The sequence below is a fragment of the Zonotrichia leucophrys genome, chromosome 11 (genome assembly GCF_028769735.1).
Source record: "Zonotrichia leucophrys gambelii isolate GWCS_2022_RI chromosome 11, RI_Zleu_2.0, whole genome shotgun sequence".
Lineage (NCBI taxonomy): Eukaryota > Metazoa > Chordata > Aves > Passeriformes > Passerellidae > Zonotrichia > Zonotrichia leucophrys.
In genome coordinates this window covers 8,301,448-8,315,264 of record NC_088181.1, presented here as the reverse complement: position 1 = coordinate 8,315,264, position 13,817 = coordinate 8,301,448, and the positions used below count along the sequence as shown (strand labels likewise).

The 13,817-nt window shown below is 42.4% G+C and overlaps 1 protein-coding gene across 9 annotated transcripts in view; it reads left to right on the top strand.

Annotated features, from left to right (window-relative positions):
- The window catches only part of NUP93 (nucleoporin 93), a 78,508-nt gene that overhangs the window by 29,547 nt on the left and 35,144 nt on the right, over positions 1 to 13,817 (top strand). The window contains exon 1 of one of the 9 annotated variants that reach the window (XM_064723317.1): positions 6,444 to 6,593. The exons of the other annotated variants lie outside the window; for them this stretch is intronic. The gene's annotated coding sequence lies outside the window, so the exon portion shown is untranslated. Of the gene's footprint in view, positions 1 to 6,443; positions 6,594 to 13,817 lie in introns of those variants that run through there. 9 annotated transcript variants of the gene reach the window in all.

The window sequence follows — 13,817 nt, the reverse complement described above, 5'->3', positions numbered from 1 at the left end:
GACATGGCCATGGTCTGTGTGAGCCAGGGCTGAAGGAATCTCCCTTCCCAGTCTCTGGGTATTCTGTGATCTGCTTGAACACTGTGTTTCCACTGCTCCAGGAAATGGAGAGGAGAACAAACAACACTGACAGATGTTAGTCATGTCACTTAGTGCAGGACTGGAAGGCCCTTGGATATTAATGTAATGAGCACACTATAAAGACCTGAATAGAGTAGACCTGACTTGTAATTAAGCCTGCTGAGATGCCAGTACTGATTTCAGTTGTACTTGCACTATGAGAAATGCAAGGATGGTTTTACAAAGCAGCCATACAACTGCTGTTGTTCACTTTAACCTGTGTGCTTGTGGGTGTTTATTTCCCATGCTGGCCAGCAGTTCTAGTGCCACTTTCTTCAGAACTGGTAGCTGTAATTAAAGGAAAAGTGCAAATTTGGCTTCTCATCTAAGAAAAACCTAAAATATTGTCTTCATCCTGGCTTTTCACTGCTAATTTCAGAATGGCATGGCACCCCATTCCAAGCAAACATCCTTTGCATTCTAGGATTCAGCAGGTATTTTTAGGTCCATCACTAGTGTTCATTACCTCTTGGCACCTTGTGGTTTAATATGGGGAGCTGTCTGGATTCCTTTGGCAGAGAATTGAGCAAGTTGTTCTTCCTGAATGTGGGAATGCTGCTGGAGCCCCATATCTTACAGCCAGCTGGCAAGGTGAGCCCGTGCATTTCAGAAGGAGGCTGAGCTGCCCTTTTGTGTAGCACTCATCATCATGAGGGGTGACTGCATCTGTCTTCATCTGTCTACTGCTGGTGAGCAGGCTGGGAGCCACAGCTGCTTCTCTGTGCCCAGTCAGGCCTTGAGCTGCAAACAGCTTGTGCTATGTGATGTAACATGGCCAAGGATGGTTCTGAATCTGCAGGCAGGTTTCTGTGGCTGTGTTTTATCCAGTCCAAGATGGATTGAATTGCTGTGGAAATGAAAGATATGGACTTGGTTCTGCATATTTGACTCTTCTGTGAGTGTTGTGAGTCCATGTATAATTGCTGTCTCTCAGACCACTCACAGCTGGTTCCATAACCCTGAAGAAAAAATGGTAAAAACACAATTGTTTCTGCTTTCATGCTTGTGGCTGTGCATTTCTGCGTGGTGCCTTTTGGGCTTTATGTGATGGGGAATTTGGGGACATTTTATGAGAAGCAGGAGCATTGATAATTGCATTCTGGTTAATCATCACAGAAAGCTCATGTTTGCTCCTAGCTGATGCTTTCAGCTTCTGCTGGAGTTAATAATTCATTGCTGGACTGTGTCAAAGCATGCTCTTAAGTCAGGTTCCTCCGTGGATTGCTGGCATCAGTAGGAGTCAGAAGAGATGAAAGATGGGCTTAGTGTTTGACAGCTATTAACTTGGTGTGGGCCTCTAGGCAGTGTTAGGTTAACTTCCTCATCGTGTGCTTCCCTGTGCTTGGGAATGTGAGGGACGTGGGAATTCAGCTTCCTGTGAAGCTGTGTTAGAATTTCAGTAGCCAGACAGAAGAATGCTGAAATGAAGGTGTGAATATCAGTGGCCATATGGTTCTGGTTTAATAGGCTGTGGGTCGAGAGGATTTGCTTGCCACGATGCTGAGGTGACAGTTTTATAAAAGAGCTATTTCACTACGAGGTTGAGCTGCTTTCCAAAGCACGGTGCCAAACCTCCCAGGGCGAGTGTGCTTTTACCACCGAGGGCTGAATTTGGTCATGTCGGTGCTTACAGTCATCTGCAAGAGGGATTGACATGCAGGGTTTGTACATAAAAAAGGGGTTAGCAATCTGAATTAAAAATTAACACATTCTCCTCATAATTACAGACTTACAGCAGGCTAATGCTGTACAAAAGAGGGCTTTCCAGACAGAGTTTAATGGCCCCAAAGCAGAGCCATCACTTCTCTCCCCCCTCCTGTTAAATTAGCATTGGCATGTTTAAAACACTCCTCAAATTCTGCTGCAAAATAGCTGTTTGGCTTTCAGTTGTGGTGGTGTGAGTTTTTTTTAAAAGGTGATTATTCTTTTCAATGCTAAAGATGGAAAGTGGTTTGCATATTCATGGCACATTATAATTTTGAAAATAATCTCCTAGTGGATATTTAACAATGGCTTTGGGTAAATGGACACTTGTTGCTCTTTGTTTAAACGATTACATCTCAATTATCGCTTGATGGTGAGAGCATGGGTAATACCCTCGGTTCTTTGTCGAACAGCCTCTAATTAAAACTGGTTCCTGCACTTGCCTCTTGGATAAATATGGACGTGAGGTAGTTCAGTGACACCCTGTCAAATTGCCGAATTGAGTGCAAGTTCCCCATTCATCGGGACAAATGATACCGCTAATTGGGGTGTGGATGGCAGTAACAGCACTGCCGGTGTTGGTGCTAATCCTCTCTGCTTGGCTGGGCTCCCCCCACCTCTCCCCTGCTCGGGACCAGCACTCTTCCAATTTTACAGCATTTGTTTGACTTCCCCCTGCATCTGCCTGGTCACACAAAGCACTGGTCCTCAGTCGGTTCTCTCAGGGGTGTTTCCTGCTCTCTGCCTTTACATCCTGCCTCTTGTTTGGTAGAAATTTAGTTCTAAAGCTGTGTTGAAACTCAGGTGTCCTTTCAGCTCTGTAACAAGCCAGCAACTCCCAGTGAGTGCATCGGTGGTTTTTCCCCTGAAGGCTCCTGTCATGATGATACTGGATGTTACTGGAGCTGGTCACTTCCCTGTTCTAGTTTTTGTTTTGACTCTGGATGGCTCATTTGTCTTAGTCCCTGTAAGTTAGCCCATTGCAACAAAGCCCAAATTCCTTGCTAGACAGGCCAGTAGCATCATGATACACTCAACCTGACTTTTTGCTCTGCTGTGCTTGTGTGTGACTATAACCATATTGATGTTGAAATGCTAGCCTGGGTTTTCTTCCTCTTCTCTTCACCACAACGTGCTTGGATTGGACTCCTGAACTCTCTGGCTGTTCTTTCTGCATCCTCTGAAGGGGCAGGATGAGTGTGCAGAGCTGAACACAGAGGAAGAGACCTCGCCTGTCATTAATGCTGGATAATCACCCTGCTGGCCTTGCAGAGAGGACCAGATAATGCTTTAAGGCTTTCTCCAGAGCCAGTATGACAGTGCAGTATTTGCTGCTGCTGCTACACTGCTGGATTAAGCAGAGAAGAAATTTTGGGAAGGAGCTATCACTGTTACAACTCAATTTTGCTGGCTAATGCTCACCAGCAATGGCAGACATTAAAACTGTGGAGCTTCAAAACATCACTAATACAGGAGCAGATCCAGGGATGCTGGTCCTCTTCTCCACCTTATCCCTGTCCAGTGCAAGACTGAAAGAAAAGGAGATTATATAATTGATTGCAGGCTGCCATGTTTTATGGTTTGTTGGTGGTTTTTTTTTAAGGTAAGGGTGATTGCATCTTTTGATTTTTTTGTAGCTGTGATGAAGGAATCTCCTTCACTCCAGAGATGAAGCTTTACCTAGCAAGGCAGGAGGTCATTGCAAACACCCAGAAATAGTGAGGGGAATGACTGTGACCCAGAGAGGGATATTCTTACTCCAGGGGCTTCTGTGTTCTCTCTGCATTGTCATTTTCTTAGAGAGATGATGCTTTCCACTCTGAAGGAAGACTTTTGCAGTTTTCCTTAGCTGGGGCCCAGCAGCCCTGAACAGTAGTTTTCCTTCTTCTCCTCCCACAGTCACATCAGAGTGCAGAAGTGATTGATGCGTGAGCTGACTGAACGCTCCACTAAATTGATTGCCAGTGGAACAGATAGCAGCTCCGACATCTTAGCTGGGTTAGCACTCACAGTTGTTTACACTAACAGCCATTTGGGGTGGGCAGTTTCTGTTAACATCCTTCAAAGCTGTTGCTTTAAGAAATCCATAGGTAATGGCAGACTGCTGTGCTGAGCTACACCGGGAAGGCTTTCCTTGCTAATGCAATATGTAAAACAAAGTACAGATATATAATTGTGCTGATTGTAAAGCACAGAGCTGCAGTTGCAAGGAGCTTCTGCAGTAGCATTGTATCGCCAGAAAATAACAGATAATGTCTCTTGAGAAAAGCAGCATCTTTAAAGTTGTGGCTAGCAGCTCCAGATGGATGACTGTGCTGCTGAAATCCCTTGGGGGCTGCTGTCTGTCCTGAAGAGTCGACTGTCCCTCCATGTACCTTTACCTGTTTCAGAGTTTGGCTAGGAAGCAAAAGCTCTGTGTGTCCTTGGTGCTTGTGTCTGTGCCCCTCTGGTGGGTTGTGCAGACCAGAGGCAAGTAGGGGGAGAGGCCATCAAAACCAGAGCAGTGTGTGTGAGGTGAGTGGCAAGTTACTGAAGCAAGCCCAGCAGCAGCGGTGGTGCCAGACATGGATGCTCAGAAATGCAGGAGGAATGCCAGAGTTAAATTATCCCTGCAAATGTATTAACCTTCCTCTCCCAAAAGGGACTTTGCCTGCACTATGGGGTGTAGCTGGTTGTGATCAATAATTTTCCCTGCAATACAACTGACTGCAGTTTTCCTCCAAGAATGTTGGATTCAGACCTGTCTTCTCCACTCCTGAAATGCCTGGTGAGAGATATTCAGTGCTGATTTGATCACAGGCAGGGAGGGATTGCTCCTTGCAGTCACTGGAGGAAAATCACCTTTAAGATAAAGTTTGTTGATTTCAAAGCCAAAACACACTGTAAGAGATCACTCTGCCACCTGCAAAACTCTGAATTGTGCAAGGTGCATCGATGCCTTTGGGGTAGGTGAGCCTGAGCCACAGAGCACCTTCTGCAGACATAACCCTGTTAGTGGGAATTGCTCCCAAACCAGAGAGTACAATGTTGATTCAGAGACTCCTGTTTTTTTCTATATAAAATGTCCTGCACCATATTTTCTGATATTTCATAGACATAGCAGTGTTTTAATTTAAACAGAAGTGGAAAGAATGAATTGGTGGTGATTCTGTAGGTATGTCAGTGTTCATGCACAGTAAAACATTGTCCTGATAGCTTTTTGTTCTTTGTTAAACGTAGACATCCCAAGTCTGGATTTTTTTTGCGTGTGTGTGTTTGCAAATTGAAGATGTGCATTTGTGAGCAGAATTACTGAACTGTGAAATGAAGTGATGTGGCAGCAGGGCTGTTGTTCTGGAATTTAAAAAGAATGAACTTTGAATTTAGGAGTGTCACCAGCAGTTTGCAGACTGGAGCTGGGTTGGCACCGTGGGTTAAATGTGCACTTGGGACCTGTGACAGTAACTTCCCGATAGTGTTACACACACATTCTGTGAAATGCTTTTTCATGGTTGTACGTTTGGCATATTAGCAAGTGCATTCTTTATTCCTTTGGTGCTTCTGATATTTTTCTTGAAGCTGGGGGTGGTCTGTTTCTCGATTTTTCCGTGGCTTTCTGCACTGTAATGATGGCACCATCACCTGACTGCTGGAATACACTGGCCTGACTTTAATCATCGGGTGACTGGCTCTTAGCATGGTTTCATCTCTGCTGTTTTACATCTCCTCTTGTAATTGCATGATTGCTTGCAGCATTGTTTTTCTCTTGGTGACAGTGAAAGGCACACACGAGTATTTATATAACCTTATACTTTTCCGTTTGATGTCTAAAGTGTAGGTGAAGAAGTGGTACTTTGCAAATAAAATTCTCTTTATTTGATTGTAAGCAGCATATTTTCACACCTCATGTGCAATCATTTGTAAGACAAGGTTATATATACACACACTCTTAAATATCATATGGAGGAAGAAGTAGGTTGAGCCTTTATGAATAACAAGGCTGCATTTCTGTAGTGCTGACAGTTTCATTGATGTATATATGCTTACAATTAAATAACCTGTGTAAAGCTACAAAAATGTGCGATGTTTAACATAAATAGTATCTCAGTCTTTTAACTGCTAAATAACCAAACAGAGCAAAACAATGGAGAATCAAAGCTCCCCTTTAAAGAGCATCGACAGCAATTAATATGCAGTAAAATTATCTGCCTGTACAAGTTGTACCAACAGCTCTGCAGGTCTAAAATGGCAGAAGCTTTCAGTTGCTGTATAAAAATCAAACTACCATTTATTTCAGCCTCATGGTATGTGCAAATTCATGCAGCTCAGTTAAGGGAATAGCTTCACAACTGGTGTTACAATCTGTGGCTGGAGTGCTGCATCACAATGCAGCAAATGCATTTTCCACATTAACCAAACATGACAGCTGAAACGATTATTAACCATGCAATATGTCGGAAGTCATCAAAAATTCACATCAGGGTAATTGCAGCGGCTCGGGGAAAAAAAATAGTAGCATCTCTCTGCTCTTGCCTGCCTGCCGCCTCACCCCCTCCTAATTCCTACATGGTACAGTCCGTTAACAATAAAATATCCTTCTGTAACCTATAAACTGTTACTCCCATCAGTTACTGGTTTCAGACTGATGCTTTTCCTAGAATTTGAATAAAGCACCACTGGAAAAAAATATATAGATTCTTTACAGGCAGTGGTGTTCAGCCGTGGAAAGCAGCTGCTTTCTTATTGTCTTGCTGGACTCTTGACTGTCTCAGCCATTTCAGGACTTGCAGGTTTGATTTATATATATTTTTTTTAAGATGAGAATACTTGAACATTAATAGAGATAGATACAGCTGTGTAAGCCTAAATATCAGGCAGCTGAAGTGTGGCAGTTAACAGCCAGCATTAACAGGTTTGTAACTCCTCAGTACTGAGATCTACAGGTAGGAATGTCTGTCTTTTAAAATATATAAAATGAGGGTAAAAAGCTTGCTTTGATAAGAGAGAGTTTTCCTTCAGGTGTCTTTTATGGCGTGTTTTTTTTTTTTGTACTGTTGCTGCAGGTTGTTTTAATTTGTAAGAGAGTAATGAAAGAGAACAGGTGGGTAGTTTTGGAGAAAAGGTCCTTTGCTCACAGAAAAGAAATGGGAAGGTCTGTGCCTTTACCTTCCAACGTTCTTCGCTAGAGCAGCTGTTGGGTGGGGCAGTCCAGCGTCTGCTTTGGGTTTCATTTGTGTTGCCTTTTTAAAGACCCTCTTGACATTGCTGACTTTGCTTTTCATTTAAGCAGAAATACAGTAGCGTAACTTTCTGAATGCCTTTATTCCTGATTTCTCTTCCCTAGGCTGTGAAAAGTCTATGGAAGTATTTTAAACAGAAAATAAAGATGCTACATGATTATGATTTTTTTTTCTCCTGCTTTTCATTGTGGTGCAGAGATGTTGGTCCATTCTGTTCCCCTGTTCTTCCATGTGCACTTATGATTTATTTAGAAGACACGTTAAACTTTCTTGAATCTTATTTTGAAGTAAGGATTTCAAGTGTAAGACAAAAATAAGAGAGAAAATATTTCTTTTCTTTCCAAGCAAATGAAGATATGTGGAGATTTGCTTCTTTTTTGTTAATTTCTTAAATGAGGTGGTGAAGCATATTTGCTTAGTCAACTGGAGTTTGTAGCCTAGGTCCCACCTCTCGTTCAAGTGAATAGGATACATTATGAAAAGGGTTAATCCAGTAGAGTCATAGTAAAGGGAAGCAGTCAGGGAATTAACATTTTATATAAATGTGTTGGTCATGACTAGCTGGGTGGGTGGCAGCTCATTTAATACTTTCAGATCTGGGGACTTAAAGGCAGCATGAAACCGGTAGCTCTGCTTGGCTTTGGTATGGGGACAAAAGTACAGGGTGGGTTGATTTTTTTTCCTCTTTTTCATTCAGTTCTATTTTTGTATATGGGAGGAAGCAGTTTAATAAAACATAGTGTGCTGGGATGGCACCTGGGCTCCTGCAGTAGAGTGACTTGTCTCCTTTGGGGCTCCCTCCCCAAATATTAAGCTGCCTGTGTGCCATGTTCTGCACTCTTCCTTTTATCAACTGAGAAATGCTCAGAGGGAAGACGTGGAACAGTGGCGTAGCATGGCCAAAAAGTTGCCTCTCTCCAACCAGATTATATGTGCAAAGAGGGCTTTTTCCACAAAGCAGCTCAGCAAAAAATCAAGTAAAGGACAATTAAATGTGTGGTTTGCCTGTGTAAAAACATGCAGGAAACCATCCCATCCCCACTGACCCCGTATGGGAGACGGCTCAGTTATCCTTGCAGTTAGTACAGTGTGGCAAATTATTTTCCTTTGTTTGAAGTGGGTGGGAGACAGACTCCAACTAAGCTCCATAAATTAATGTATGAAAAAATGACTGAGCCACTGTAAAGAATAATTAGCTGTAGGTCACTTATAGCAGGGTTTTCCGTGATATCTGTTGGCAGCATCTGCACTTGACATTTAATTTACATTAAAGTCCGAAAGCTTGTGTGCCTTGTTAATGCAAGGCGCAAATAAAGGCATGCACTGCTAGACAGTTCCTTAGCCAGGGTGGAGTACAGCCAGAGGAGAAAAATGGAAACCTATTGTCTGTGGTGTAGCCTCAGCACACCGGCCTCATGCCCCAAGTCTGGAAAGTTTAAACCTTAGCTTTATTACACAATAGGAGAAAAAAGCTGAAAAAGGATAAAGTGTTTATTGTAACATATTTTTTGCAGCAGAGAATTTGAGTGTATGCTTTTCTCTCTGAGCCCTTTAATGTCTAACATTTTAAAATATAAGTTGTATAATTATAACAGGCATATTCTAGACTTCTGTTTCTTAGTTTAATGATCTTTAATAATTCATATGTAATTTAAATAATTAACTTTGTGAAATGTATCGGTAATGTCGTAAAGAAAAACCATTTCTAAAGACCATGGCGTGTTTAAATTGAGGATTTAAAGATATCGTGACATGTATGAACTCCAAATTGCTTGCTTTCACTGTCAGTAAAATATTTATATTTATCCTAGGGGATAAGGTGTTATGTTGAAAATAGCTATTAGGTGAACAAAGTAGCTATGATTTATTTACAAATACTGAGGAAGAATGGGGTAGCTAACTTGGGCTTATTTTTTTTTAACTCAGGTGGATGATTTTGCTAAATCATCTCATGTTATTTAAGAGGTCTGAACTTCAAATTTGCACATTTTCTTGACATCCCAGTGTGTATTTAAAAAAAAAAAAGCCTACATTCTTTACACTACAGTGAATGTAATCTTGTCTCTTTGTCATGTTAGCCACTATCAGCAAAATAAAGTAAATTTAACTTGGGAAAGATTTCTTCCCCTGTATGGGTTTTTCTGAGAGACTTCAAACTGCAGTAGGAAGGTTATAGGAGCTCTTTTCTGGAGGTCCAGCTCTGGGGTGAGCCACCTGTGCTGGTTCGGGATGTGCATCCCGGTGTAAGTTGGCTGTCGCATTTCCAGCGCTGACAGGGTTTTGATGTCTGAAGCAGGCGTTGTCCCTTTGAGGCAATGAGCGCTCGCTGCCTGCCTCGCTTCCTGTCTGAAATGCAGATGGAGGCTGAAAGATGCTGCTTGGCTTTTCTTTTCATGGAGCAGAAAGATAACTCGTGCTCCTCAGGAGCGTTCAGGGAGTTGGTATGCAGGCTTTCAGCTGTGGGATGGGGGCACAGCAGCCGAAATCTTTTCACTTGAGTCAGCCTGAGAACGGGGACAGTGTCAGATTCAATGCTGCCAGGCTCACTACTTGAATCCAGAGGAGGTAAAGACAACTGATTTTTTCATTACTGTTTTTTTACCTACCGTTTCAGACTAACTTGAAGGCATTTAACTGTTTCAACTCATTTAAAATTGTGAAGGAAGACATGGGGAAATATCAGTCATGTTTTGGTTTTCAAAAAATCCTGAGAGCATCCCTGTTTCTCACAAACAGCAAGGTTATACGTTCCCAGTCAGACAAGCAGAAGGATGAAGCACTTAGCAAGGGGCAAGGGATGGGGGGGACTGAAGGACTGCAATAAAATTTTTAGAAATGAATTAGAGGCGGCTGGGTGTTAATAAGTAGCAGGATTGTTTAATAATGTGCCCCTCTTGCTGATGATCCATCAGAAATGTCATTTTGGGATAAGGAATACTTTATTGATTGATTGGGGTGACTGTTTGGCTTTTGGATGTGATACTGAGAAATGAATTTTCTGCTGCCAGGTTAAGTGGGTTTTTGTGGTTGTCTGTATGTTAATGCTAATACACAGTTAGTCCAACAGCAGACACTGCAAGCTTGTCTGTGTGCCTCCTTTATGCCTTTTGCTTCTCTTTTCAAACTACTGCCTTACCTAGCCAGTGTTTTCCGTGGGGTCAGAGAGACACAGAGCTGGACACTCCTCTTTCCTCACTTGTATCAGTTTTGCCCCTGGATTTCCAGTGGCTGCTTTCTCAGCTTGCACCTTCTTAGGAGACTCCTCGCCAGCTCCCGGCACAGAATTGAGGTGTGGTCTGCAGTGGCAACTGTGCTTCGCCCCTGCCATGCAGGGACGTGACACGGGCAGAAATTCAGCATACAGGTTTCATTTGTCACCGTGTTATTCGAGCATGGTTTCCTCTTAGAGCAGGGAGAATGCACAGCTACTTCTCGAGGAAATGTGGAGTAACCACGATGCTAAAATGGCAGCGAAAGAAATAAGAAAATGGCGTCATCAGTGAAATTGGTTTTGATGGCTTGATTTGAGGGCGTTCTGCCTGATGAGAGCATTTTTCCAGCAAGAGGTATTACATTACAGCCTCAGATAAGACTGTACAGGGAAGGTATTAAATCATTTAAATCTGTAGGTTTTTTCGCAGTATTCCCTTAAAAAACATGATACCGGAGAGGCGGGTATAGCGGCTTAGTGTAGTGGATGATCAGAACTTATCTTTGTTTGCATTGTATAAAAATTTCTGCTATGGGGTTGCATTGTGGATCTCAAGCCCACTGGAATTATCTCATAATTTAATTTACTTAAATTCCAAAAAAGAGGCAAAGCCTTGAGTTTTGATTGTGGATCTCTTGACGCGTTTGTGGTTTTTGTAGGCTTGTATTTTTTTATTCAGGATCATAATGCGAGGACTTGCATAGGGCTGGGGAGAGGCTGTAGCCACTCACCATAGCACTGGGCGAAGCCCCACACTAAGGTCATCCCTCTTGATCCCCTTCAAAAATGTCAAGAAAAACAGGTAGCCATATATTTGGAAACTTGATGAATGAGCTCAGGTTTCAGACTGTGTGGTCTGTTCGCTCTGTGCCGGTGCCACAGGAGTTGGGCTTTCCGTGATTGCTGCTGCTGCTCCTGCTGGCCTGCTCTGTGTGGAGAGATTCCCTCACTCAAGAAGTTGTAATTCCAAGTGAGGTAGCACTGTGTTTAATTGCCTTTGTGACATTTTGGTTTCTTTGTCCTGTTTAAGACAAACAGAAATGCCATCTGAGGTGTTTTCAGATGTAATGTACCAGCTGAACAAGCTCCTTCTAGATTAATGTAGAGTCTGCTGCCACAGTTGGCTGGCAAGAGTCTCTCTACCTTCTTTCTAATTTTAAATTTTTATGTTTATTCAATTAATAAAACACAAAGATGTTTATATTCCTGATAAAAATATTCAGGAATGTAAAGATGGTAATATCTTTCTAGTTCTAGATTTTTTTTTCATTGTTACTCATCCTGTTCTTTGCAAGACCTCTTAGCAGGTTAGGACTATTTTAGACTTTGTGTTGTTATTGCACAGTTCTCCTTAGTGCTTTATACCTTGATAGGACCTAGGATTGTTGTTGATCACTCCCAGTTATATCACAGGGAGAAAGAAAATGAGTATATGCTTGGGGAGAAAGAGTGACTAGAGAAAGTAGCACTGTTGTTTGTACTACTTTTGTGTTGCATTAACAATTGCTGTCAAAAATGATCTGTGCAGTGGAGGCTGGTGATTTTATGTGAAAGAGAACTTCATTCTAATCAACTTTGCTGCAAAATTTTGGATTAAGAAATGTATTATCTTAGTCTTATGCCATTAAAATCTTTGTGACTTTGAAAAAAACCTACAGCATTTGCATGTGCTGTGCAGCCCTACGTGACAGGGCAACAATTTTTAGAGCCTGAAAATGAGAAACTAACTTGTGTAATTGAATTTCTGTTGGTTTCACTGTGATGGAGGGGAAAGACAGAACAAATAGTATAGATAATTACTAATATTTTAATAATTAGGTATGTTGTGTAAGCAGTACATAAATTATATCTATTGCAATGGTTGATACATTGTGATGTTTTCTAAAACTCATGTCCTACTTCACTCATTTTAATTGCACTTGGATTTATTAAATATTGGAAATGTCTGACATATTTTAAAAAAACCTAAAGTACGCAGGAACACTGCAATGAGTTTTCATGTTATGTCAAGAGTTAAGCCACGTGTAAGTACACTTTTAAATGAAATACTGAAATCTCAGTGCATGAACTCACTGAGCATCCTGTGTCGAATTAGAAGAAACTAAAATTAAGCGGAGTCCTGTTTCTTGCCAGCAGTGATGATCTCCATTTATACACGGAACAAGCAGTGCCACATAGCACAGTTCGATTTTGGCGCTGCTGAGTGCCTGGCACAATATTCCTGCAGGAAATCTGAGCAGTGGTATTTTTCTAGATATTTCCAATACGATAAAGCTGTGCTTCCTGTACGTTTCATGGTAAATTTTGTTCTGTTCCCTGCAGATACCTGAGCTCTCCTTGCTGGCCACATGCTGCAGATGTGTTTTGGAGGACTGTGGTTGGGTGTGGGATGTGGTGGTGCCTCTCAGTGCTGGGGATGGTTTGGTATTAACTGATGGTTTGGTATAAGCCTTCCATGCTTAATGGATGGTGTCCTGGCTGAAGTGAGTGCTGGGAGGTGTTTGTATTCCTTCCCTTCAAGCCTGTATGTCTGAGCAACACATTTCCAGTCTTCACTTGCCAGATTCAAACAGGCCCAGCAAGAGTCAAAGAGCATGCACCATCTGCCCCTGCTTATGTTAGAGCTGATCCGTGATTTTCCCAAGGAATTCTTCTTTCAGCAGTTTGAGTTTCTCCTGTCATGGCTAGAAGGAGTAATGATATTTATCCAACACAGCAAAATCCAATGTTCCTGGATACTATCTTAAGATTACTGTGAAAACTGCATGAATTTCACAGATCAAACAGTCTAAACCAGTAAAATAATACAGAGTGCTAGATCTTTGCATTGCAGGCACTAACCAGCAGCAGAGAGCTCTTTGTAAATATTTGCTTAAGGCTCACTCTGTAACACGGATTAAAGACTGTGTTCAAACCTGGTCACTGCATCAACGTGTGCCGATGGCGCGGTAGGGGAGGCCCGTTCCTGCCCCAGTGCTGGTCTCTGGGAAAGGCTGATCTGTGCATCTTCCATGGTGCACACAGCCCCAGGAGAGCCTTGTGGGCAAGTGGAGGTGCCCCTCTTGTTCTGCACTGTGCATGGGCTCCAGCCTGGCCTGCATCCACTCCTGCTGCTGCTGGGGTGAGGCCCAGGTTGCCGCTTCTCCATCACGAAAGGAAGACAGTATTGCAGCTCTGCAAAATTTGATTTTGCTGGAGCAGGAAGCCACTTTAAAAACCCTGAAGTAATCTTTAAAATTGCTACTAGTCACGCAAGGAAGCAGAGATGAAGCCAGGCTTTGTATATTTTAATGATTTACTGCCACTCAAATGCTATTGGCTTGCAGGGTGGGGAAGAGCTCTCCTAGCTTGACTCTCAAACCAGCTGATCATGAGTACTGGCTACAAGTGTGTAGCACGGTCACAGTGCACAGGGGGATGTGATTTGACCCCTGTGAAGGCCAGGTAGCAGAGCAGCAGATCTTCCCCAAACCTAGTGTTTGGCTGTATTAGCACAGTTTTGTGTTCTAGTTATTGCTATGTTCTTTTCCCTTTTCAGCTTCAACACGGCTGTTGCTTTGAAA